Below are 23,403 nucleotides of genomic sequence, written 5' to 3' on the forward strand. Positions count from 1 at the left end.
CCACCACATTCTGATGTGAGCAGGGTTCCTTCACATGCTCGTCTTATGGCTTTATTAAAAGCACTCTTTTAAAAAAACAAAAACGTTTTATCTTTGTCGAAGCAGACAGTAAAACCTTACAGCATCATTAACACCTGCCAAAATATGGGCATAGCCATGGTGCCCTGTTAATGGAGAGACAGGAGAAACCCTGTTGATTTTTTAACCACACTGGACTCAAACACCCAGTCGTAATCCAGCACAGTGGATGAAACCCAGCTGTGTGCAATTAAAAGGCTTCACTTTCACAGCTCTGGATACAGTTAATGCAGCAACATTTTTATGTTTGCATGCACTTGATCTGAATTGACGAGATCAGAAGTGAGTGAGCTGGAAGGTGCATTCAGTTTAACACTAATTCACACCAGGTGTTAAGTGATGTTGACAGATTAATGTTAAGAGCTTATGCACTTTTTCACTCACTCACTCACTCACTCTCCCGCTCTCTCTCTCTCTCCCTCCATCCCTCCCTCCTCCAAAGGGGCTGCTAGTGTTTCAGTCTAAATCCTCAGCACTGTGAGTGTTGTGTTTTTCCAGCTATATGACTGATGAGATTGGCCTCAGGTTTGGGGTTCCATGGTGGAACCATCACAGCTCTGGCCCCGAGCCCCAGACCCCGAGCAGCAGGCCCCGAGCCGCAGGCCCCGAGCAGCAGGCCTGACTGTGACTCCCCATGCCCAGGACCTCTGCTCTCCTCCTCCAGGTCCTAGCACCTCCAGCTGTGGGATTTTAGGGGATTACCTCCTTTTATTTTGTTGCAGGCAGAGGCTGTTTCTGCTGGTTTGCTGGATGCTTTTGTGTACAGAGAACAAGGAACGTGTTTGGTCCAGCACTGCCCTCGATGACTGGCCTCTACCTAGTAATGTCAGGCCGCTGCAGGTTTACCGAGGTTTCATGTTGTCTCCGCGTCTGCAGTGGGTATAAACAGAATGTCTCTCTCTGTTTCGTGCATGGCCCCGGGGTAGTTTGATTGACAAGAAGAACTAACACCAGGTGTGGGAATGAATCCTGTCGTGGAAGAATTTCACGCACTGACTGCCGATAAGGCCCGTAAGCGAGAGAGCTCCAGTACTGTGCTCCTGCAATGCTCAGCAAGGAAACAGCACTCACATTACGCAGAGAAATGGTCTCTCCCTGTCTCCTACGCGCTGGATCGAGCGTCCATCGTCTGAAGTCACTCTGGGTGCACGATGCTACAGCTGAACACACCAGTAAGTTGATTAGTAATCTAATCCAAATGCATATAGAAGATTTTGTAACATCAATACAATATTTTGATAATCAACACAAGCAACAATTATTATTAATATAAATTATTATTATGGTAATAATAATGCTATTATTATTTCACCATAATATGTAGCATTACCATAGCAATATTATTATTATGCTATTATTATCATGCATGTTATTCATATACTTTTATATATAACTGTGGATAAAAGTAGTAATAATTATTAGTTGAAATCACATGTCTGTGCTTTTCTGTGTCTGTCACATGTCTGTCTACATCCTTTGCCCTGCTATGGACAGACGTCTTTGTGCAGCGCTTGGTTGGTGGTGTTCATGTCTGATGTATTTCTGGGCATTATCAGTGTTGCTATGTTGTGCTGCATCGCTGCTGAATCGCTGGTAGGTTCACCCTGCTGGCTTCCGTTTGCCCCACTCCACGTTCTGTCATGAGCTGGCGATGTGATGTTCCCATAGTAACCATGCTCTTTGGCTAATGACGCAATGGGAACGAGGAGAGAGAGAGAGAGAGAGAGACGCTGCAATCCAGCTCTGTCTGCTGGATAATGCCACAACCATTAAAGCCTGAAGGAGGAAAACTGTTTCGCTGGAGTTGATAGTACTGTAAGTTTGCTTAACAGCTAAACATAAATCAGTCTGAAATTGTGCATTTTCAAATATCGCATGTGAATGAATGTTGTGAAATGTGCTAATAATATGAGTTTATTTTTTCATTTTGGGTGGGTGGAGTGGACAGTCGTGGTTACGTCAAGGCGTCGGGTGATGTCAGGTGGAGTGCCAGGTGGAGGTTCTGTTCCAGTGATCTATATATACCTATATATACATATATATAGATTACCTTACGTGGTCCTATTTTTAAAACATGTATAACCTTTTCATGGTGATCCTTCGAGTAGAGACTGAGTCTATTACTTTCTGAGTACTGAGTGCAGCATTGCAGTCAATTACATTTTGTCAAAATCTTTTTAGTTAAAACTAAGATTAATCTGAGAGAATTAAAAGCCTTGTTTTGGAACAAAGGCAGTGAGCTGTTAAAGTAAATGTGTGAAAATTAACCACTAGTGAACACAGAATGAATAACAGAAGAAAAACAATCAGAGACAATGAATGACAGGATAAAAGAAGCTCACCTCTAATGCGATTTTTATTGGGTGGGTCCATCCCTCCAACCAGCCTCCTCTGTTAAACAGCCATGGTGTCAAGGTTCATATTGCTTGAATAGAGATATTTTTATTTTTGAAGGAAAACCGAGGAGACAAAGGGAACCTTTCTCCTACACATGGAACATGTGTAGATGGATGGAGCCTGGTGTAGAGCTCATGGAATTATTCATGGAAGATACATCAACCAAAGATACTGGATAACACAGAACTGAACAAAGGACTTTTTTCCCTTTGCTTTATTGATCTTGTACAGGGTGTTGTGTTCATGGAAGCAGACGAGGAGTTGATCTGAGTTGAGGAGATTTGAGTTTTAATCTTGGACTTCACTGTGTGTTGATAGCCTGAGAAGAGAAGTGTGAAAGGAGGTTAACATTTAACAGTATGAAATCTAAAGAAGGAAACCACTGTTACCTGTTATTGGAAGTAACCTTTTAACCTGTTAACCCAAGTAAACCTTTAACCAATTACACTAAATAGGCATAATCCATAACACCTGAAACCCAACTTCAAAACACACCCTGACTACTAACTTATTAAAAAACCAAATGAATGACTGCAATTAATCTATAATCAATATAAGTCTGATGAACCATGAAAATGGAATTATAACAAGCATGCATATATATATATATATATATATATATATATATATATAATTTTAGTTTGTGCATTAAATGTAAAAGCCACTGTGTACTCAGAGTATCTTTCAGTAAATACCCCAGTAACCCCCTTATGGTTTGTATCTCTGCTCACTTAAACTGGTACAGTAACACACTCCTTGCGATAGTGCTTTTGTACACAAGTGTTAAACGTGGCATATGCCTTGAATATTATATTTGGAATTTACCCCAATGAACTAATGATTGTGATTTTTTATACATACATATATAAATATCACACACACATTGCCCTTTGAGCTCTGAACCCTGCTCCAGGGTCCTCAGTACCAGGAGCAGCGTTCATTTTTAGCTCTCTGTAATTATTACACTCCAGTTTGAACCTTAAGCACAGAGGTTACAGGCCTAGGAACCGTATGGCATCCTGGTATCCCGCATTCATCTGGGGCATGTGGGGGTGTGTGAGAGAGAAACCAATGCAGGCTTGAACATCTCATTTTGTGGTCAGACTTTTCTCTCTCTCTCTCTCTCTCTCTCTCTCTCTCTCTCTAATGCAATTCTTTCACTTTGTTCTGAGAGATTTAATCACTACACCCCAGAGCTGCAGCAGAGAACTGTCCACACATCTATATAAGGTCTACCAAAGTGAAGTATAGATTGCCTTTGCAACATTTTCTACTGTCTGCAGCAATTTAGCGGTGAGGCTGTTTTGTTAAACTGTTAGTAGTTATATAATGAGGGACTAATGTGGAGGTAATTTAGGTAATACAGTTTAGATACTTTTCAAATAGGATTAGTGTGTTGGTGAGTTTAAACTGCACTTTTGAAATTTTGACAAGAGAAGTCAGATGCCATGTCAGATTTACAAATCTTCACCAAACTGTGGTGAATATTCTACCAGCACCCATGCAGAGATGCCCTGACAGCTCACCCTGGCACTTCTCATCACTAGCTCTGACTCATCTCCCGGTTCTGCCGCGCAGCCTCTCCGGGGAGTAGAGGCGAGACAGACGGAGCCAAGGGAGAGATTTTACACGCCTCACAGGACCTGGGACATAAATTACCCCAATTTTAAAGTGAAACCTTCATCACTTTCTTGTTCTCGCAATCTGTTTTTTTTCTTCTTTTTTGCTTTATTTCTTTATTTTTGTTGGTTTTCTTGTTGTTCTCCTCCTCTCCGCTCAAGGCAGATCAGTGGATGTCTTCTCTCATTTAAATATTCATGTTGCCGTGGTTGTGGGTTTGAGAGATTTCTCTGTTACTGGGCTGTAGCTCTCTTTTGTGTTTTTTTTTTTTGTGTTCCAGGAGTCCTGGCTTTTCTTCCCTGACGATCATATTACCAGTGGTTGCATCAGCACACAATGCATAAGAACTCAATGAGTCTGGCAAAGAGACATACATGTATGCAGAGGCAGAAGTGAAGTCCATAGTGTGTGATGTATACTGCAGACCCTCTGTGAGCGTTTGATGCCTCCTTTGGCTGCTTTAGTCTGACGGTGTTTGACTCGTGAGTCATCTTTCTCATTTGGCTGTTGGGTTAAGTGGAGAACATGTTTTTCTTGCTGTAAGTGGGAGCACAGGGAGAGATCACATGATCACGCTCTGGTGTATGCGGTTCCTACATTGGTCTAAACACGTTTGGCTGAACGTTTAAACTACTACCGTTGAAGGCAAACTGACTGAGACAGTGGTGAGACACGAGAGCTCTCACGCGCCCGTACTGTCTGTGTCCAGGGTCCTTATAGCCCACCCCAGCAGCGCAGTGATGGACGCGACCCTGGCTCTTGGCACCCCGTACGGGTGGGCTGACACGATGGAGGTGATGGAGTGAGTCTGGGAAAACACTGGGTCTGCCTAAAGGGCAGAAAGGCCTGAGGATTAGACTGAGCATTAGATCACACACAGCATTTCCTGGATGCTCCTGGATTAAACATGAAAGGTAGATTAAGAAGTGGAGGTGTGTATCTGTCCATACGCACGGAATCCTTCGGTATTTATCCGGACTGTTTTGTAAACTCACTCCACGCTTGTACCACTCCACTGCGCGTGTCTGCATGTTTGCATATTTGTGTGGTTAGAAGGTTGCATATCGAAGATGTATATGGTGTGTCTCCGGTGTGGTTTCCTCCAGTTTTAGCATAGCGCCCCCCTGTGGAACGGACACCTCCCACAGCTCCATGTCACAGCAGGGCTGTGTGTGTCGCCACACGACGTCAGATGAACAGATGAAGCCCATCACTTTTTAGTGAACTTTCCACTCAGATGGCTTGCTGGAGAAGTGACGTCGGCTGTGAAGGCTTCAGTAGAGGAATAATGGCTCCTAGAACATCCCAGGCAGTAGTCACCAGTACTGTAGCATGTGTGAGGATCATTCTCTGCATCTTTAATAGTCACACATCAGAAGAGCAACCAGAGAAGTGAAACCCACTAACGCAAGACTGCTGAATATTAGAGGTTGATCCCTGCAGGGCTGCTAGACTGAACTGTTCCAGGCAGATCTAGCTGAGTCAGGATTTATCAGGTGTAGCTGAGTCAAGATTTCTCCGATGTAGCTGAGTCAGGATTTCTCATCTGTTGCTGAGTCAGGATTTCTCAAATGGACATGAGTCAGGATTTTTCAGACGTAGCTGAGTCAGGATTTTTCAGACGTAGCTGAGTCAGGATTTTTCAGATGTAGCTGAGTCAGGATTTCTCAAATGGAGATGAGTCAGGATTTCTCAGATGGAGATGGGGCCCTGTGTGTCTGTGTGCCTATGTCAATGTGTTTCTGAGTGCATGTGTCACTGTGCCTCTGTCTGCCTGTGTCACGGTGCCTCTGTGCATCTGAATCACTGTGCCTCACGGTGGCAGAGAGGGCATCCTCTCTGTGATTGAGGATGTTCAGCTGGTTTCTCTGTCCTTGGCTGGGCAAAAATCCATCACAGTGTGAACCTTGTGAAATAAATCAGCGCAGTCTGGCAAACAGGATGAACAGGCCAGCTCCCAATCCAGGCTGTCATCTGAAGAGCAAAATGGACAGGGTGCATGTGGCGAAGAGAAGGAAGGATGTGGGGCTTGGGGCTATTGTATCTTACACAACAGACAGCCTTTCATCAGAAGCCAGCCCAGACAGCAGCTATTTGACACTTTAGCCTGCATCTTAATGCTTTATCACCATTAAGAGCTGTGGGAGAAGATGTGGCCCGATGTGCGGAACTGAAGCACAGCAAGAAGCTGCAAGGCAGGGTGAAGGCGCTCGGGTGCTGTACAGGTGTTTACTGTTTCACTGCGGCCTAACGTGGCACCTGCACACGGTGTAAAGGAGCAGGTGTTTCCTGGCCAACGCCTCCTCTTGGACAGGTGCAGTACAAGTGGCTGTGTGGAGGAGCAGCCAGGGAAAGGGGGCAGAGGTCCGACAGCACACCTGAACTGCACGGACTCTAGGTTGGGAAAGGCTTGCTATCAATTAAGCAATTGAGAGAGATGTCATTGTAGTGGTTTAACACTTCAAGAAATTGTAATAGTTGATCAGATTAATTGGAGCGGCACCCTGATTAACAGAGAAAATTAATTTATTTGAACTAATTTATTAATGATTATTAATTCAGTCTCAACTCATGAAAGTCACCAGTTCGATAACGTGATTATTTCTTATCTACCAAAAATGAGAACATCACTCATGAGTCATAAGCGTTATAACTACAGTATGTTAATTGAATAAACAGCGATAGGATTTGACTAATGACCAGACGTATCGAGTCTTCTAAAATCACCACAGTATAACAAAATATCCTAACAAATTAACACGAACTATAATGATGGTGGAGCAAAGTAGCTACCCAATAAAAGAAAGCAACAAACAAAAGTAAATAAAAACCGCTTAAGTAGCCTTTGAGAATGATCAACCAGCCAGTCTGCTTATCAAACTCAACGACCAACCGAGGACGAGATTCGTGGTGAGAGCGTGACTACAAGTGTAACAGGAAGGCTTAGGAGAGAAAGAGGAACTGTCGTGAAACAGCTGGAGAGGAAGAACGAGAGGAGGGAGAAGACTACATCGCAGAGGGAAGGAAAGGCACTGTTTTAATTCTGATACACAAACAATAGCGTTACTATCGATACCGACTGGTAACGCAAAGGGAAGACGTGCCTGTCCTTACGATTGTCCTTTCTTTCTCTCTCTCCTTCTCTCTCTCTCTCTCTCTCTGATTGATTTATCAGCCATGTCAAACACTCAAACTCCACCACCTGCTGCGCCCAACTCAAGCTCCCACCCCGGCCTGCACACCTCTCCAGCACAGCAGTGAAAGGCTTTTCCAATTACAGCTGTAATTAGTGTGGGCAATAGGAGATGAGTGGTGTCTGGGTAAATCGACAGCCCTCTGGGCTCTGGAATGGGGGAGAATGAAGAGACCCAGGGTGGCAATAGAACACAGGCTTCATCCTAATGGCCCCTTGTGCCGGTATAACAGCCGACCTGAATGGTACTGCGGAGGGCCTCCAGAACCCCCCGGGCCGCACACAGAGGACAGAGCCTGATCTCTCGAATTAATGCAGCATGTGCGCTTTTAATTGAGGTGTCGTGGTGATTGGGAAGCCGCGACTCTCTGTCCTCGTATGAAGAGCTTGCCTCATTAGGGGCTGTAATCGCGTGTGCATTTAAGGGCGTGTTTGTAGAGTGACTCAGTAGAGTGAGAGCAGTCTGAAAGTGGCCTGTGTTACCAGCTGCCATGCAGCATTCAGGCAGCAGTGGCGAGCCCTGTGTGCGTCAACAGGGACATGTACACAGATGTACAGAGATGTACACAGATTGGTCATTTATGAACAGGTGTGTTCACTGAACACCTGTACAGTCAGCTCCTTTGAACACCTGGGGGTCGTGGCCATGCTCAACGCTGATCTCCAGGCGTCCTCGGTAACCCCAAAGCAAGGGTGGAATTGCTGTCGTATGCACCCGTTTACGTAGGAACGTACATGCAGACAGCAAGGTGGGGGTGGTAAAAAGGAGGTGGAGGTGGAGGTGGAGGTGGTAATGTGGTGGTGGAGGTGGTAAGGTGGAGGTGGGTGCAGCACTACAAAGGCAGGGCTGCTATAGTGCAGGGTGTAATAGGAGTGCACAGTACCAGCTGGAACACTTCTTTAAAACTCTTATTAATGTTTTTAAAAAACATGATGGATTTGTTAAGTATGTTTGAGACAATAAAATGAAGAATTTCTCATTTCTAGTGGCGAGATACTTCATCAACAGTAGACATAACGTCGATGATGTATCCATTAGCATTGCTAGTTGTTGGTATGCTTTAAGCATCTGTAGTTTGAATGTGAACTTCTGAACTGGTTTCGCACTGGAGTGTGTGGAGCATGTTGATTGCACAGCTGATAAAGATGCTTTGTCCAAAATGCTATATTTTTTCCTGAAATCTCTGTGTACCATGCTATATACTCAGTATGTGTGTGTATGTGCGTGTGTGTGTGTGCGTGTGTATGTGTGTGTGCGTGTGCGTGTGTGTGTGTGTGTGAGTGTGTGTGTGTGTGTGTGTGAGAGTGTGTGTGTGTGTGTGTGTGTGTGTCTGTGTGTGTGTGAGTGTGAGAGTATGTGTTCTCTTTCGTTTGTCAGTGCTGTTGTTTGTCTAACTGTACAACTTCCTTCCTTTGTTTCTGTCACTCTGGACAGTCTCGTCTGCCTCTGTTTCCTGCATCTTACCTACTCTCACTGTGTCTGGTTGCTTCTCCACTGTCTGTTTACCCATCTGGTTCTGGAGGTCCCACAGGATCCCAGCCTTGTTTTACACCCTATATCTGTGGTTCCTCCCACTGCAGGGTGCTCGGCTCGTGTGTCTCTGTGTAATCCCTGCCACTTGTATGTGCTGGTTGGTGTGGGTTATCTTTGAAACCCTTTTTCACTAGTGTTACGTTGAGGTATGGATGGAGGCTTTCATGGTTTTATTGAATTTATACAGGGCTAGTCTCTCAATCATATGTTTGCTTATAGTTGATCCAGGCAGCGCTTAGGTGGATAGATGGTGGATGGCTCCATCAGTCAGTAGTTGGAGCTTTGAGCCTCTGGCGTTGTTCCCAATCTCTGTCTGAGCAGTACTCTGCTAACCAAACATGTGCTCACTCAAACTGGTGGCTAGAATCCTGACAGGCGCTTCCTTGTTGTGGACAGAGAGGTTATCGGTCCCTAATTGGTCCTTGTTGGGGTCCTTTGTGACCAGTACTGTCCCTGCCTTCTGTCAGCCAGCCCAGATGGGAGTCGGTACTTAGCAGCTGGTTCATTTGTTCTGCTAGGCAGGTACGGTGAGCTGTTAGTCTTTTTAGCCACTGGGTTTGGATGGTGCCACCCGCTCTTGGACATCTGCTGTTGTAATGCTGACAGGTTCCTGCTCTGGGAGATGGCAGTGTCTTGCTGTCCTGTATTTGAAGCACTGGTGTTGTGTGATGCTTCATTCTCAGTTCAGTCGGGGCCCTGTTGCATCGTAACTGTGAGGTCATTGTGGGGCTCTTTGGTAAAGAGGGCTTTCACTCTTTTGGCTGCTGCTTCTTTCGTGTGTCTCTGCAGTCTGACTGTCAGTGCTGTTAACCTGTTTAGGAGACTCCAGGGCCTCAGTTATGGGCCACCTGTAGTATCTCTTCCATATTCAGGCTCTATATCTGAGCTTTATGTCTTTCTGGAGCTCCGTTTGCTGACTTCTCTCCAAGTTGTGTTTTTGAAAGGTGCCCCATGGCGTGTGTTTTGTAGGCTAAGGTCCCAAGCATGACCACCATAGTGCAGGTGGTTGCAATAGTTCTCACTGCTGCATTCATATCTGGTACATGCTGTCTGAAGTCAGAGGAGACCACAGAGCAGGTGGACAGTAGATGGCGTAGCCATGACTGACCGCCACGTGTCTGCAGCTGGGCTACACACTAGAAATATAGAACCCCTGAAAGCCTGTGTGTGTGTGTGTGTGTGTGTGTGTGTGTGTGTGTGTGTGTGTGTGTGTGTGTGTGTGTGTGTGTGTGTGTGTGTGTGTGTGTGTGTATATATATATATATATATATGCTTTAAAACTAAACTTTTGCGACATGTTATTGTATTGTTTGTTGCAGCGTGTGGTTGCTCTAGAGATGTGGGTGCTCGTGTGAGTGATGGGCCAGTGGAGGCTAATGCCCACTGAATGCCACTGCACTCTGTTCTGGATGCAAATGGTTTGACATTTAAGGTCGATGGGCAGGACGTGATTAAAGCAGTGGCCTTTAGCTCCTACACTCCTCCACTCCTCCCCCTTCCTCCACCCCCTGTTCCTCTCCCCTACTCCCCCTCTCTTTCTCTCCCCCTCCTCCTGCTCTTCTCCTCATCCTAACAGACCAGCACAGTGATCCAGTGTGGTAATAATAATACTAACAGACAAGCGCAGTGATCCAGTGTGGTAATAATAGTACTAACAGACCAGCACAGTGATCCAGTGTGGTAATAATAATACTAACAGACAAGCGCAGTGATCCAGTGTGGTAATAATAGTACTAACAGAACAGCACAGTGATCCAGTGTGGTAATAATAATACTAACAGACAAGCGCAGTGATCCAGTGTGGTAATAATAGTACTAACAGACCAGCACAGTGATCCAGTGTGGTAATAATAATACTAACAGACAAGCGCAGTGATCCAGTGTGGTAATAATAGTACTAACAGAACAGCACAGTGATCCAGTGTGGTAATAATAATACTAACAGACAAGTGCAGTGATCCAGTGTGGTAATAATAGTACTAACAGAACAGCACAGTGATCCAGTGTGGTAATAATAGTGCTAACAGACCAGCGCAGTGATCCAGTGTGGTAATAATAGTACTAACAGACCAGCACAGTGATCCAGTGTGGTAATAATAGTACTAACAGAACAGCGCAGTGATCCAGTGTGGTAATAATAGTACTAACAGACCAGCACAGTGATCCAGTGTGGTAATAATAGTACTAACAGAACAGCACAGTGATCCAGTGTGGTAATAATAATACTAACAGACAAGTGCAGTGATCCAGTGTGGTAATAATAATACTAACAGAACAGCACAGTGATCCAGTGTGGTAATAATAGTGCTAACAGACCAGCGCAGTGATCCAGTGTGGTAATAATAATACTAACAGACAAGCACAGTGATGCAGTGATGCAGTGTGGTAATAATAGTACTAACAGACCAGCACAGTGATCCAGTGTGGTAATAATAGTACTAACAGAACAGCGCAATGATCTAGTGTGGTAATAATAGTACTAACAGATCAGCACAGTGATCCAGTGTGGTAATAATAGTACTAACAGACCAGCGCAGTGATCCATTGTGGTAATAATAGTACTAACAGAACAGCAATTTGATGTTTTTCATATATATTTCTATATTTCTATATATTTCTATATTTCTATCTTCACTGTTGGACTGATCACAGATCAGTCACGAATGGTTATTAAAAAACTTTTAATATGACAGAAAGTTAATATTGGAAGCTAACTATATTAATATATAGCATGTATTTTAAAATGCATATTGACTTCTGGCATTTCATCAAATCGTGAGATATGAATCTGAGCTAAGCCCTGGGTTTCGGTGTTCTCTTATTAAACAAAAGGATCTGATCTATAGTTGTTTATACTTCATTACATTTCTTGGCTATGTGTTGTTAATAATCATCATTTAGAATCACTATCATCCGGGTTAAGAAACTTCTTACTGTTTCTTACTGATTAGGGTTCCTGAGTCACAACAGATCAAGCAGGAATTTGTCAAGCAGGGTCCTCGACTGCACATAAAGCCTCTCATTCTTAACCACTGGCCTCGCATTGTACAGTGTAAAGTGTGCCCTCCATGACCTCAGTCCACCGATCTCCACTGACGTCGTAAAAGCACATGGACAGATTTGTAAAGGCCAGGTACCGGCCATAAAACAGCATATTCGTGCTTGATGCTGAGAGTAAAATGCTTGGGGGGAGAGAGAGAGAAGGAGGGAAAATTCAGGGCTGAAATAGATATACTGCTTGTTCCATAAAGAAGATGTAACAAGTTTCTCTTGCTAACGCTGTGGACTGCTGGCTGCCATATATCAAATCAAGATGTAAGAGGAGCTGAGTGAACCAATCACGGACAAAGGCGCTGAGGGGAAATCCCGTGCCTCCCACGTTATTGGTCAGGCTCAACTCCGCTTTATCTGCAGCGTGAGTTGCAGTGCGAGCTGGAAGCAAGGCCTGTGCTCCTTAAAGACATTCCCCAAGAGAGGCCCAGGGGCTGATAGGAGCATGGACGCCCCAGGGGCTGATGGGAGCATGGACCAGAGCCTAACGTGGGTGTCCTATATTCGCGATTATGGAATGAGACATGTGGCACTGGTTTTCACCTCACAACGATCCTTCAGTGCCTGAAACAGCACATTTACCTGAGCACATAAATGTCTCTCTCTCTGGCTCTCTCTGGCTCTCTCTCTCTGTCTCTCAGTTGTTGTTTTTTTTCAGTTCAGTAAGCTTTATTGGCATGACCATATGCAATAACAGTATTGCCAAAGCAGTATTGCAACATGAACATTACACAACATTACAACCTTTGCAATTATGGAAATGAAGAATTCTGTTATGATAAAGAACTTGAAGAGAAGTGTAATTATTAAACAGTAATCTCTCTCTGTGTCGCTCTCCCTCTTGCTGTTTCTCACCATCTCTCTGTCTCTGTCTATGTCTCTCTCTGTCTCAGTTTGGCTCAGTTTTCTGTGTGACCTTATCATACTGCATTAATACTGTGTGTGTGTGTGTGTGTGTGTGTGTGTGTGTGTGTGTGTGTGTGTGTGAGAGAGTGTGTGAGTGTGTGTGTGTGTGTGCTCCCTTTGCTGTAGTTAATACAGCATGAAAGCTCCTTACCTGACTCAGAGCAGGTCATTTCCTCTGGGTGAGACTCAGCATGAGATCATTAAACGTCGCACACTGCTCTCTGAGACAGAGGAGAGTGAGACCACTGCACAATGAGCTCTCCCTCCCAAAGCCGCAATTCACTGGCAGCTCTTTAAGGTGGTATAGGCAAGCACATTGTCTGTTTAATGTTTGTCTACATCAGTCTTTACATAGTTTGTCCACTTTATAACAACTCTGGGTTGTTAATGTGTCCCTGGTGTGCGAATAAGGTTTTTAGAAGTTCACGACCAGCACGGCCAGCCAAAGCGAAAGTCAGAACTCATGAGTGCGTCTTCCTGGAAAGGTCTTTTGCCTACATGCTTTCTTCAGTTTGTATTCTTCTGTGGTTACATTATTATATTTCCGTGTGAACCTCACAGCACTAAGCGCCACAGTACGTCTACGGAGTGTCAGGAGGACCACAGGAGAATAGTCCAATAGACTGTAACACGTAATATCATTATGGTGTGCATATTTCAAAAGCAACATAACCCTGACATTCCCTCTGGTTCACACACTCCATGGGGATGCGTGGGATAGCGAAGGCGGTGAAATGACGGAGTGTTGGCAGGCTCCGGGCAGTGTTGCGCTCTCTCCAGGCGCCCTCTCCTGGCCGTCACATCAGACTCCTTCCGTGATGAATTATGGGAGCTGGATCGATAGTGGCCCTGCACCCCTCCCCTGCCCCGACAGCTTAATCGCAGGCTCTGCCTGACTGAACAAACAAAGACCCAATATTTCTGCTGGAACAGCGCTTTGCATTCTCTCCCAGCTGACCTTGCTGCTAGCCTGGACATGCCTCCGTCCTGTGGCCAGCTCAGCGCCTCACCCCTGCGGCCTTTCCTGTCGTCCTCATCTCTCTCTCTCTCTCTCTCTCTTCTGCTTTCTCTTCCTCCTGCTCACATTGCGGTTTTCCCCTGTCACCTTGCCTTCTCTCATTCTCTGCCTTCACTATTCTCTCTCTTTCCTGTCGTTTGTTTTTCCTCATCCTCTCGTCTGATCCTCTCAGCTGACTGTTTAATTAGAGCCCCGAGAGTGTTGCTCTGATAACGCACGTGTAATACCGTGTCTTTGAGGTACTGAGAGACCTATGAAACGCTAGATTGTAATACATACAGCACTGGACTCTGTTCGGGCTAATGATGTTGCTACGGGTATCTACTGATTAAAAATAATAAAAACAAGGTGCTTGTTAAAATCCCTTTGCAGCATGTTTCATAAAAAGCATTTTTGTGTCATCTGTCACTGAGTTGTTTACCAAAGACTGACTCAGACTGTAGAAGAAGACTCGATTTCCTCCCATACACATACACTCTCTCTCTCTCTCTCTCTCTCTCTCTCTCATACACATACACTCTCTCTCTCTCTCTCACTCATACACATACACTCTCTCTCTCTCTCTCTCTCTCTCTCTCTCTCTCATACACATACACACTCTCTCTCTCTCTCTCTCTCTTCTCATACACATACACTCTCTCTCTCTCTCTCTCTCTCTCATACAAATACACTCTCTCTCTCTCTCTCTCATACACATACACTCTCTCTCTCTCTCTCTCTCTCTCTTCTCATACACATACACTCTCTCTCTCTCTCTCTCTCTCATACACATACACACACTCACTCTCTCTCTCATACACATACACTCTCTCTCTCTCTCTCATACACATACACTCTCTCTCTCTCTCTCTCTCTCTCTCATACACATACACACACTCACTCTCTCTCTCATACACATACACTCTCTCTCTCTCTCTCTCTCGCTCTCTCTTCTCATACACATACACTCTCTCTCTCTCTCTCTCATACACATACACACACTCACTCTCTCTCTCATACACATACACTCTCTCTCTCTCTCTCTCATACACATACACTCTCTCTCTCTCTCTCTCATACACATACACTCTCTCTCTCTCTCATACACATACACTCTCTCTCTCTCTCATACACACACTCTCTCTCTCTCTCTCATACACATACACACACTCACTCTCTCTCTCATACACATACACACTCTCTCTCTCTCTCTCTCGCTCTCTCTCTCTCTCTCGCTCTCTCTTCTCATACACATACACTCTCTCTCTCTCTCTCTCTCATACACATACACTCTCTCTCTCTCTCTCATACACATACACACACTCACTCTCTCTCTCATACACATACACTCTCTCTCTCTCTCTCTCGCTCGCTCTCTCTTCTCACACATACACTCTCTCTCTCTCTCTCTCATACACATACACTCTCTCTCTCTCTCTCATACACATACACACTCTCTCTCTCTCTCATACACATACACACTCTCTCTCTCTCTCTCTCTCTCTCTCTCTCTCTCTCTCTCTTCTCATACACATACACTCTCTCTCGCTCTCTCTTCTCTTCTCATACACATACACTCTCTCTCTCTCTCTCTCTCTCTCTTCTCATACACATACACTCTCTCTCGCTCTCTCTTCTCATACACATACACTCTCTCTCTCTATCTCTCTCTCTCTCTCTCTCTTCTCATACACATACACTCTCTCTCTCTCTCATACACATACACACACTCTCTCTCTCTCTCTCTCTCTCTCTCTCTCTCTCTCTCTCTCTCTCTCTCTCTCTCTCTCTCTCTCTCTCTCTCCTCATACACATACTCTCGCTCTCCCCTGTCGCATGGTAACCCAATCCAATCTCCTTTTATTGGTTGCACAGTGTGCAGTTAAGTAATTACCACTTATTTGGGCTTTTGCGAGCTACGACCGAATTTCACACTTGAGATGCCTTTAATGTGTTTGCTTTCTGCCTGATAGCAGAATCTGCCTTGGCTGGCTGCCATGGAGGCCTGACCTGTTAAATTTCCCTTCAGGCTTGTAGGATGTCTGGTGTCAGGTGAAAACGCAGATAGAGAGCGTACACACACACGGTCGAGTACGAACAAAAGCGTCACCAAGTTTTATCGTGTGCGCATTTCACGTTGGGAGCTGGGGCGTGCTGTCATTAGCACAGTCAGCGCGTACTGAACAGCTAGCAAGGGATAAAAGGTGCACACGCACTCCCAGCATGCCTGGAGTCACTCTGCTCTCTGCCTGCTCAGGATAAGTGAATTCCTCGCTAAATTCAATGAATCAACAATGGCCTTAATTTGAGCCGTAGGCAGCGAGGCAAGTTGCCACAGGTAGAGAAGCCCTTTGTACTGATGGCGTGGCCTCCCGACATGCAGAGAAACAGAGAGCCGGGTAGCGACTCACTCAGCGGGAAATAGAATATAGCTCTTCGAGTGAAATATGACTGCCATTTCCCTCGCCGGCATGCCAGAGTACGTCTCAAAGTGTTGATCCTCTCTGGTGTGCGTTATGCACCGCAGCTGTTTTGGTTCCGTTCTTGTTTGGAACCATTCTCTTCCCTGTCTGCTTGTTAGGACCTTCTGAGCTTGTCGTGAAACATTCTCCACGGTTTAAGCATCCATTGTCTGCAAATTACACGGCCGTTTGTCATTTGGATAGAGTGAGTGTAGATGATTCAGTATCATTTAAAGCATTCTCTGTCATGACCATCATTCATATTTGTTCATTTACCAAGAGAACATCTGTGACTGGCGGATGCTGGATGGCTGGATGGTTTTACACTTTATTATGGAGTTTGCTGTAAATTCCCAGGAGTGTGGTGGACTCCCCCATCTCTCTCTCTCATACACACACACACACACACACACACACACACACACACACACACACACACACACACACACACACACACACACACACACACACACACACGCTTTGGGATCAATGCTTCTCTCTTCTCCTGGGCTGGCTGTGTTTAACAGAAACCATTAGGCCATAAGCTGTTTATGGAATTACATTATTAAGCACAACTGTAGCCTACAGTATTCATATTTAAACAGCATTTGCCTGAAATATTTTTTTCTGCTGTATGTCAACACACCCCTGCCCAATGCACACAATATTTGCACATTTGAAGTCACAGATTTTGTCACAGATCTAAATAAATATCAAATATTTCAACACCACCAGCATCTTCTGCTGCAGACAGCCTTCTCCCCTAGAGGAGGGAGACCTTATGTTCCAGAGACTGTGAGATCACAGCGTCAACGTGACGTCCAAAAAGGCACTGGGCCTTGGGACTCGAAGTGTCTGTTAAAATGATCTAGAGGAGGGAGACTTGCCTTCCATTTGCATACCAATTCTGGAGTGCTAAACCTGCAAACCTGCCATGCAAACAGCCCAGCTCTGTGCCCTGGTATGACACTGGTGAAAACTTGGGCCTTGTGTTGCACTTTTGAAGATCTGCGTTTGCTTTTTTAAGAATAAAACATTCAGCCACTGTGACTGCATTCTGGTGAATGTTTGTGATTCTGCACATGGCTCAACTGTGATGTGATCTCCCACAGTTCTCCAGGCAACTCCCGGCTCGGCCACCTGCGCGCACGGATGAAGAATGGGGGGGGGCGCCGTGGACAGGCTTCTCCCAGCTGCAGCGCCGACGCGGCATCGGATCGAGTGCCGAGGAACCGGCTCGTCTGTGGATTAAGAGTGGAAGCAGTTCAAGGGGTTTATGCGCTGGGGGAAAAGGACCTTATGTTTTTCACATAAGTGTGCATGAGATTGCAGTGTCAAGTGAAATCCAAAAAGGCACTCAGAGGAAGGAGGGGAGGAGAGAGGAGGAGGGGAGGAGGGGAGGAGAAGGGAGAGGGGAGTGCCCTGGGGCTCCAGGTTGTCCTTTAACGTGATCAAAGACGCAGAACGAGAGTACGAGAGAACGAGGCTGTGTCGCCCGCACGGTGGAGGCTACGCAGCGCCGGTGGAGAATGTTCTGGAATGAGAAACTCGAGCTGCCGGTGAACAGCAGGGCTGTCGGCAGGCACATGCGGAAATGAGGAAGTGTTAGGATGGAGCTGGGGATTCATTTTCATCAGAATTAGGGAAACATCATCTCAGTTTCACCAGCTGTCTCCTGAGCTTTCTCTCTCTCTCTCTCTCTCTCTCTCTCTCGCTCCCTCTATCTCTCTCTCTCCGTATTTTGCACTTCATTATAGAGTTTTTGTTAATTCCCTCTTGTGGTGGATTCCCCCTCATGCTAATGGGGATTAGTGGCTGCCATGACGATGCTCTTCACAGACCCATTTCCTTTGACAAATGTGGTGGCCTCGTTTAACAGAAACCATAAGCTGTTTTATGGAATCACTTTCCTTAAAAAGAAATCTGTTAACTTGAGCAACAGTTCCATAAATCTTGTGTCTGAAATATTAGATCCAGCTTTTCAGAGCAAATATAGCCCAAAGTTAATTCATTTAAACTGAAATGGGCAAACACTTTCTGTTTCACCAGCTGTCTTCTAAACTTTGAACAGTGGTACAGAGGTGTGCTGAGCACTTTAAAGGCAGAGAATCTGAAGCTACAGAGAGAGAGAGAGAGAGAGAGACAGACAGAGAGAGAGAGCCCGGACATTTTGGGCATGTTCTCAAAGAAAGACAGGCTGCACCCGCAGTGACAGAACCCAGGACAGAGGTGACAGTAGATCAGAGAGCTGAGGAAGGAGATTACCCCCTGCCAGACTCTGGACTTGTGTTCACAGCATTAGAGGGTCATGTACTCATACTCTTTTATCCTCCTCTTTCTTCTGTGCCTCTTTGGATGTGCAGAGGAAGGACCCTAAAGCCTTGAGCATGCCACCTGCTTTCAGAATGACGTTTTGGTCACAGCAGGAATGAGAGGAAGTGCTGAGTTATTTGGCAGTGTAAAGAGTGAGGGTGAATTGAGGCATGTCCCCACAGGACCTGTTAGACAGAGAGGGCTTCTACTCTGCCACGACCCCAGTTGCAGTGGTTGTGAGTGCACCCAGAGCCTCCTGGGTAACTGAGCTATACTCCTTCTTAGGCTCCTCGAGTTCTTATGGGCATGTCTTAAAAGGCACGACCATAGCTGTTGCTCCTATCCCTTAAGAAAGAGGATCTGTGACAGGGACTCCTTGAGGGTGAGAATGCGTTCCAGAATGCTGAGGGTGAGGTAGCGTTCCAGAATGTTGAGGGTTAGAAGAATGCATTCCAGAATTCTGAGGGTGAGGTAGACTTCCAGAATGCTGAGGGTGAGGGCGCGTTCCAGAATGTGCTGCACCTGCTTTTGCTGTACTCAGCAGTTGTGCACGACAAGTCACAGAAGCTAGCGGAACTTGCTTGGGACCTGCGCACACAAGGAGCATCTATCTCCCACATCACAGTGAAGGAAGGCTTGCGGCATGTGGCAGAGAGCTGACACAGTCACGCACAACTTCAGAGTTGGGAAAGTCTATAAATATCCAAGTATGGATGCAAACTGACTTTTATCAGCGACCAGGAAAAAAAATCCCTCCTGGCCATTATAGAACAAAACACAGTTCAGCAATTCCTCCTCAGAGAATGCAGAGGTGGGCACTCACGCTCAGGCGTTACAAGACTATAAGATCATATCATAAGCCTGTGCAAATGCTGACACCCTCTCCTCACTGCTGAATACAGAGAACGGCAGTAGGACGGCAGTATCTTCTGCTTGTCACTGGTGAAGTGGTTGCCAGTGCACTCTGCAGACGTTGGGTAGCGCCCTTAAAAACCCAGTTCTGCAAGATGCATTATGCTGCTTCACTTTAACAGATGGCCAAATGATCTGCACGATGGAGCTGTGGAGCTCTTCTTCTGCCATAGGGCAGGACTGAGTGTGGGACATGGATGTCTTCTGCAGGAGCACGGAGTCATTACGCTGCCAGCACACATAGACAGACTGTTGAAGGACCTACGCTGAGGACACCCCTGCACTTGCAAAATGAAGTCCTTCGTTCGTAGCTGTGTGCGATGGCTGGAGCTTGACAGCAACGTTGAGAGAATAGTTCAGCGCCATGGCACGCTTGTCAGGCTGGAAGTCAGAACCGCCAGGGCTCTGCTGGAATTGCTCTAAACACCAGGCAGTGTAGTGGATTTGACTTTGCTAAGAACAGCAAACAATATGTCAATACTTCTTAGCATGTATGATTAGCTATTTCAAGGGGTTGGTAGTTATTCCTATAACCACAACCTCAGCCACGGCAGTTGAGGTGATGCAGTTCAAATAAACTTGCCTTGCCTTGCAGAATATTTGTGATGACAGCGGATTTCCAAAAAGAGATTATGTCCAATAATGGATCACAATTTACATTTAATAAACATGTGCCACCCTGCTTATACCAGAGCCCCTGAAATGTTTTGAAATGAGGAGGGTCAAAGGTCTCTAGTGACAGCCTGGCAGACAGCTACTATACAGACTGTTAAAATACAGACTGCTAATGTACAGACTTCTAATGTTCAGACAGCTACTGTACAGACTGCTAAAATACAGCCTGCTAATGTACAGACTTCTAATGTTCAGACAGCTACTGTACAGACTGCTAATGTACAGTCCTAAAATGTCAACACTCCTGTGAAACCAGCTGAAGGCGAGGCAGACATGAAACAACAAAAGGAAGTGCCTTACCATGCAAAAGGAAGTGCCTTGCCATGGCCCATGGCCACCATGGTGAGACGTCTGAGGGAGACACTAGTCTTGGAGAAAAAGAAAACATGGATAAAAGCAACAGGAATGAAAACTCTAGCTCTGGTTACGTTCGGTGCCCATCGGCCCACTGCAGTACTCCAAGGACGAGCTGTAGAGGAGGTGTGGGGTGTCCAGACCGAGAAACCCTGCGAGGCAGTGTAGCACATCAGACCAGCCAACCAGGAAACGACCACATCCTGCTTCCTGCTATGTCAGCACATATCCATGAATCTCCACAGTTCAGGAGCTGGCAAGCTCTTCTTATTATTAATATTGTTATTAACATTATTGTCATTATTATTGTTATTATTATTAATAGCAGCAATAATAATAATAATAATAATAATAATGGTGTTGATGGCAATAACAATGGTAGCAATATAAGAAGCGGAATTATTATTATTTATGTCTTATTTGCTGGTATTCTGAGATGCGCGGATGAAGTAAGTATGTGAGCAGGAAAAGTTGGACCTCAATCAATATGATAATGTCAACACACCTCCCCTGGATGCTGTGTAATGGCCTTCTGGAAATCATTCAGCATTATCGTGCATTATCGAGACGCTCCAGGCATTTGCGTGATGAGTTCATTCTTACTCCTGCTTCAGATTTCTGGCTGTGACATCTCTCAGTCAGGAGTGAGGCATGAGGGTCTGCAACCAGGGTTGTGTAGGGGCGTAAAAAAAAACAAAAACCTCACACACACAAGGGAAACTGAGGACCTCTGAGTGGAAGGCACACGAGAAACAGAGAGAGAGAGATGGTTCGACACTGGCCTAATGTAGCTGGTGAGTTCTTATTTACAGAGAGTTGTGTTGTAATCAGTATTTGGATAAAGATGATCGCAAGTAGTGAAACACTACATTTTTGCACATAGGAAATACCATTTTTTGGGGGGAGGGGGTGTTAATATTGTTTAATATTGTCGTTGATGTTATTGTTGTTATATCTAGTTATTTTCCTTACAAATCAACCTTTTTGCCCCAGTCACTCGTAACTTTGACTTTGATGTGTAATTATCAGTGCTGTAAAGGAGGTTCTCGACGTCTCTGAACATAACATCTCTTTGTAATCTTTTCCCAACACTCCTGCTCTAGGTAAAGCTACAGCCATCTCTGGTGAACCTGTCAGCAGAGGCGGAGCAATCACACTGCTAGAAGCTTAAGCCCCTCCTCCCAGTTCTCACCCAGTGATTGGCTGACTAGCTCTCCGTCATACGACACCTACCAATCATGGAGAGAGAGCATGTGCGTCATTTGAGATGTGTGACACTAAGCTCTGCATCTTTCTGAGCCGCTGCCCACGCTGTGACAGGGGTTAGCAGAAAACACTGGACGAAAGTGCTAACCACCCTGGTCAGCAAACGCCAGCACGCACACGTCACTGACACTCACAGGGGACAGAGTAATATCGTCCCTGCAACAGAGTCAGTAATAGTCACTCACATGCACTCTCTCTCTCTCACACACACACACACACACACACACACACACACACACACACACACACACTTTACTATTCACGTGGATTCCTGCTGCAAATAACCCGTTAGTGAGATGAAAATGTATCCAGTCTGAGTTTTATTTTGAAGCTTGTGTTTTGTATTACTCATGGTGACAGAGGACCCCTTTAGTGTTCAGAGGACAGTGATTTTCTGCCAGGTGCCATCAGGTTAAAGAGGTTCCTCTCTGCTCTTGGATAACAGAGATCTCCCCTGACTGCGCCTTTAAGCCACACTGGTGGAGCTATCTCCAGCTGGAGTGGCCTGTCTGCTGTGATCAATTTCAGCTACTCGCCCTCTAACCCCGTTATTGATAAAACACTGCTGAGTTTATTAGATTGGAAGTTGGGTAGAGGTGTCTTGGGGGAAATAACTTCTTTTTTTTTTTTTTGATGTTGTTTTCTTAGTTGTACTAAAGCAGCAGAAAATGTTATTTAGTTTTGTTGGTATTTCATTTATTTTGTCATGAGACCTCTTCATAACAGAGGTGTGAGAGGGAGTTGTCTCTACGTGTTCGCTAACTGTACACTGAATTTGATTAGACCTACACCTACACAAACACCGGGACTTCAGAGGAATTCAATTATCCGCTTAGCAGAAGGGTGCTGTAATGTGCAGTAATTGCTGGCGTTCACTCTCAAAAGATTGTTGGCATATATATATATGTTACTGCAGGCATGAGTGAAAGTTAAAGAAGATGAGGCCTGTCCCCTGATTAAAGGAAGTGACATCGCTGTGTTTGGGACCAGTTTGAACGAGCACATCATCTTCTCAGCACAGCGTTTGTGTCCTTAAAGCCGTGTACAGTTTAATTTACAAAACATAACTGCTGTTTCGTGCTGTGGGTTATCTACCTGCTGGAAATCTGCTCCCCACGCCCCAGACCCTCTCGTAGCTTTGAGTCTGTAGTGTAATCATCCGTTCTGTAAAGGGTGTAGGAATCTGGACTTGTCTACTCTCTGGGATGTAGACCGGCCTTACGTAAACGCGCTGCTTGGTTGTGGGCTGTGTTTGGAGGTCTGGGGCGACCGTTTAAAGGAAATAAAGCAGTGCTCAGAGTGGTTGGGATGGAGACGGCAGTCACCCCACACGCCTTGTATCCGTCCCAGCATGCATGAAATATGTACATGAATACCTGCTGCACTACTGCAGCAGACGAGTCCAGCTGAGGAAACCCACAGAGGATTGTTCTCTCTCTCGCTGTCTTCTGGGCCACTCGAGACGTCGTGTCTGCTGTGAGAGGTCAGCAGCTCTGGGCATGCTCTGTGTCATTACTCGCAGACACGGGAGTGTTTAGCCTGAGAGGAAACAGCTCATTAAAGCAGATCAGATCGCCTGCATCTCCAACCGTGTCTAACACCATTAGCGCAGCTCTTCAGATGGATCCCTCCACGGCTAAAGCTA

The 23,403-nt window shown here is 45.5% G+C and overlaps 1 long non-coding RNA gene across 1 annotated transcript; it reads right to left on the reverse strand.

Annotated features, from left to right (window-relative positions):
- Positions 1-2,661: 2,661 nt before the first annotated feature.
- On the reverse strand, positions 2,662-20,625 carry LOC145652366 (uncharacterized). The gene is made up of 3 exons (XR_014118547.1): positions 20,439-20,625; positions 17,331-17,479; positions 2,662-2,794 (listed from the first exon to the last, which is right to left on the reverse strand). It is a non-coding gene; the product is annotated as an uncharacterized LOC145652366 (long non-coding RNA).
- Between the last annotated feature and the right edge of the window lie 2,778 nt (positions 20,626-23,403).

This window comes from Electrophorus electricus, chromosome 19, assembly GCF_041902795.1.
Source record: "Electrophorus electricus isolate QZ-2024a chromosome 19, ASM4190279v1, whole genome shotgun sequence".
Taxonomy (NCBI): domain Eukaryota; kingdom Metazoa; phylum Chordata; class Actinopteri; order Gymnotiformes; family Gymnotidae; genus Electrophorus; species Electrophorus electricus.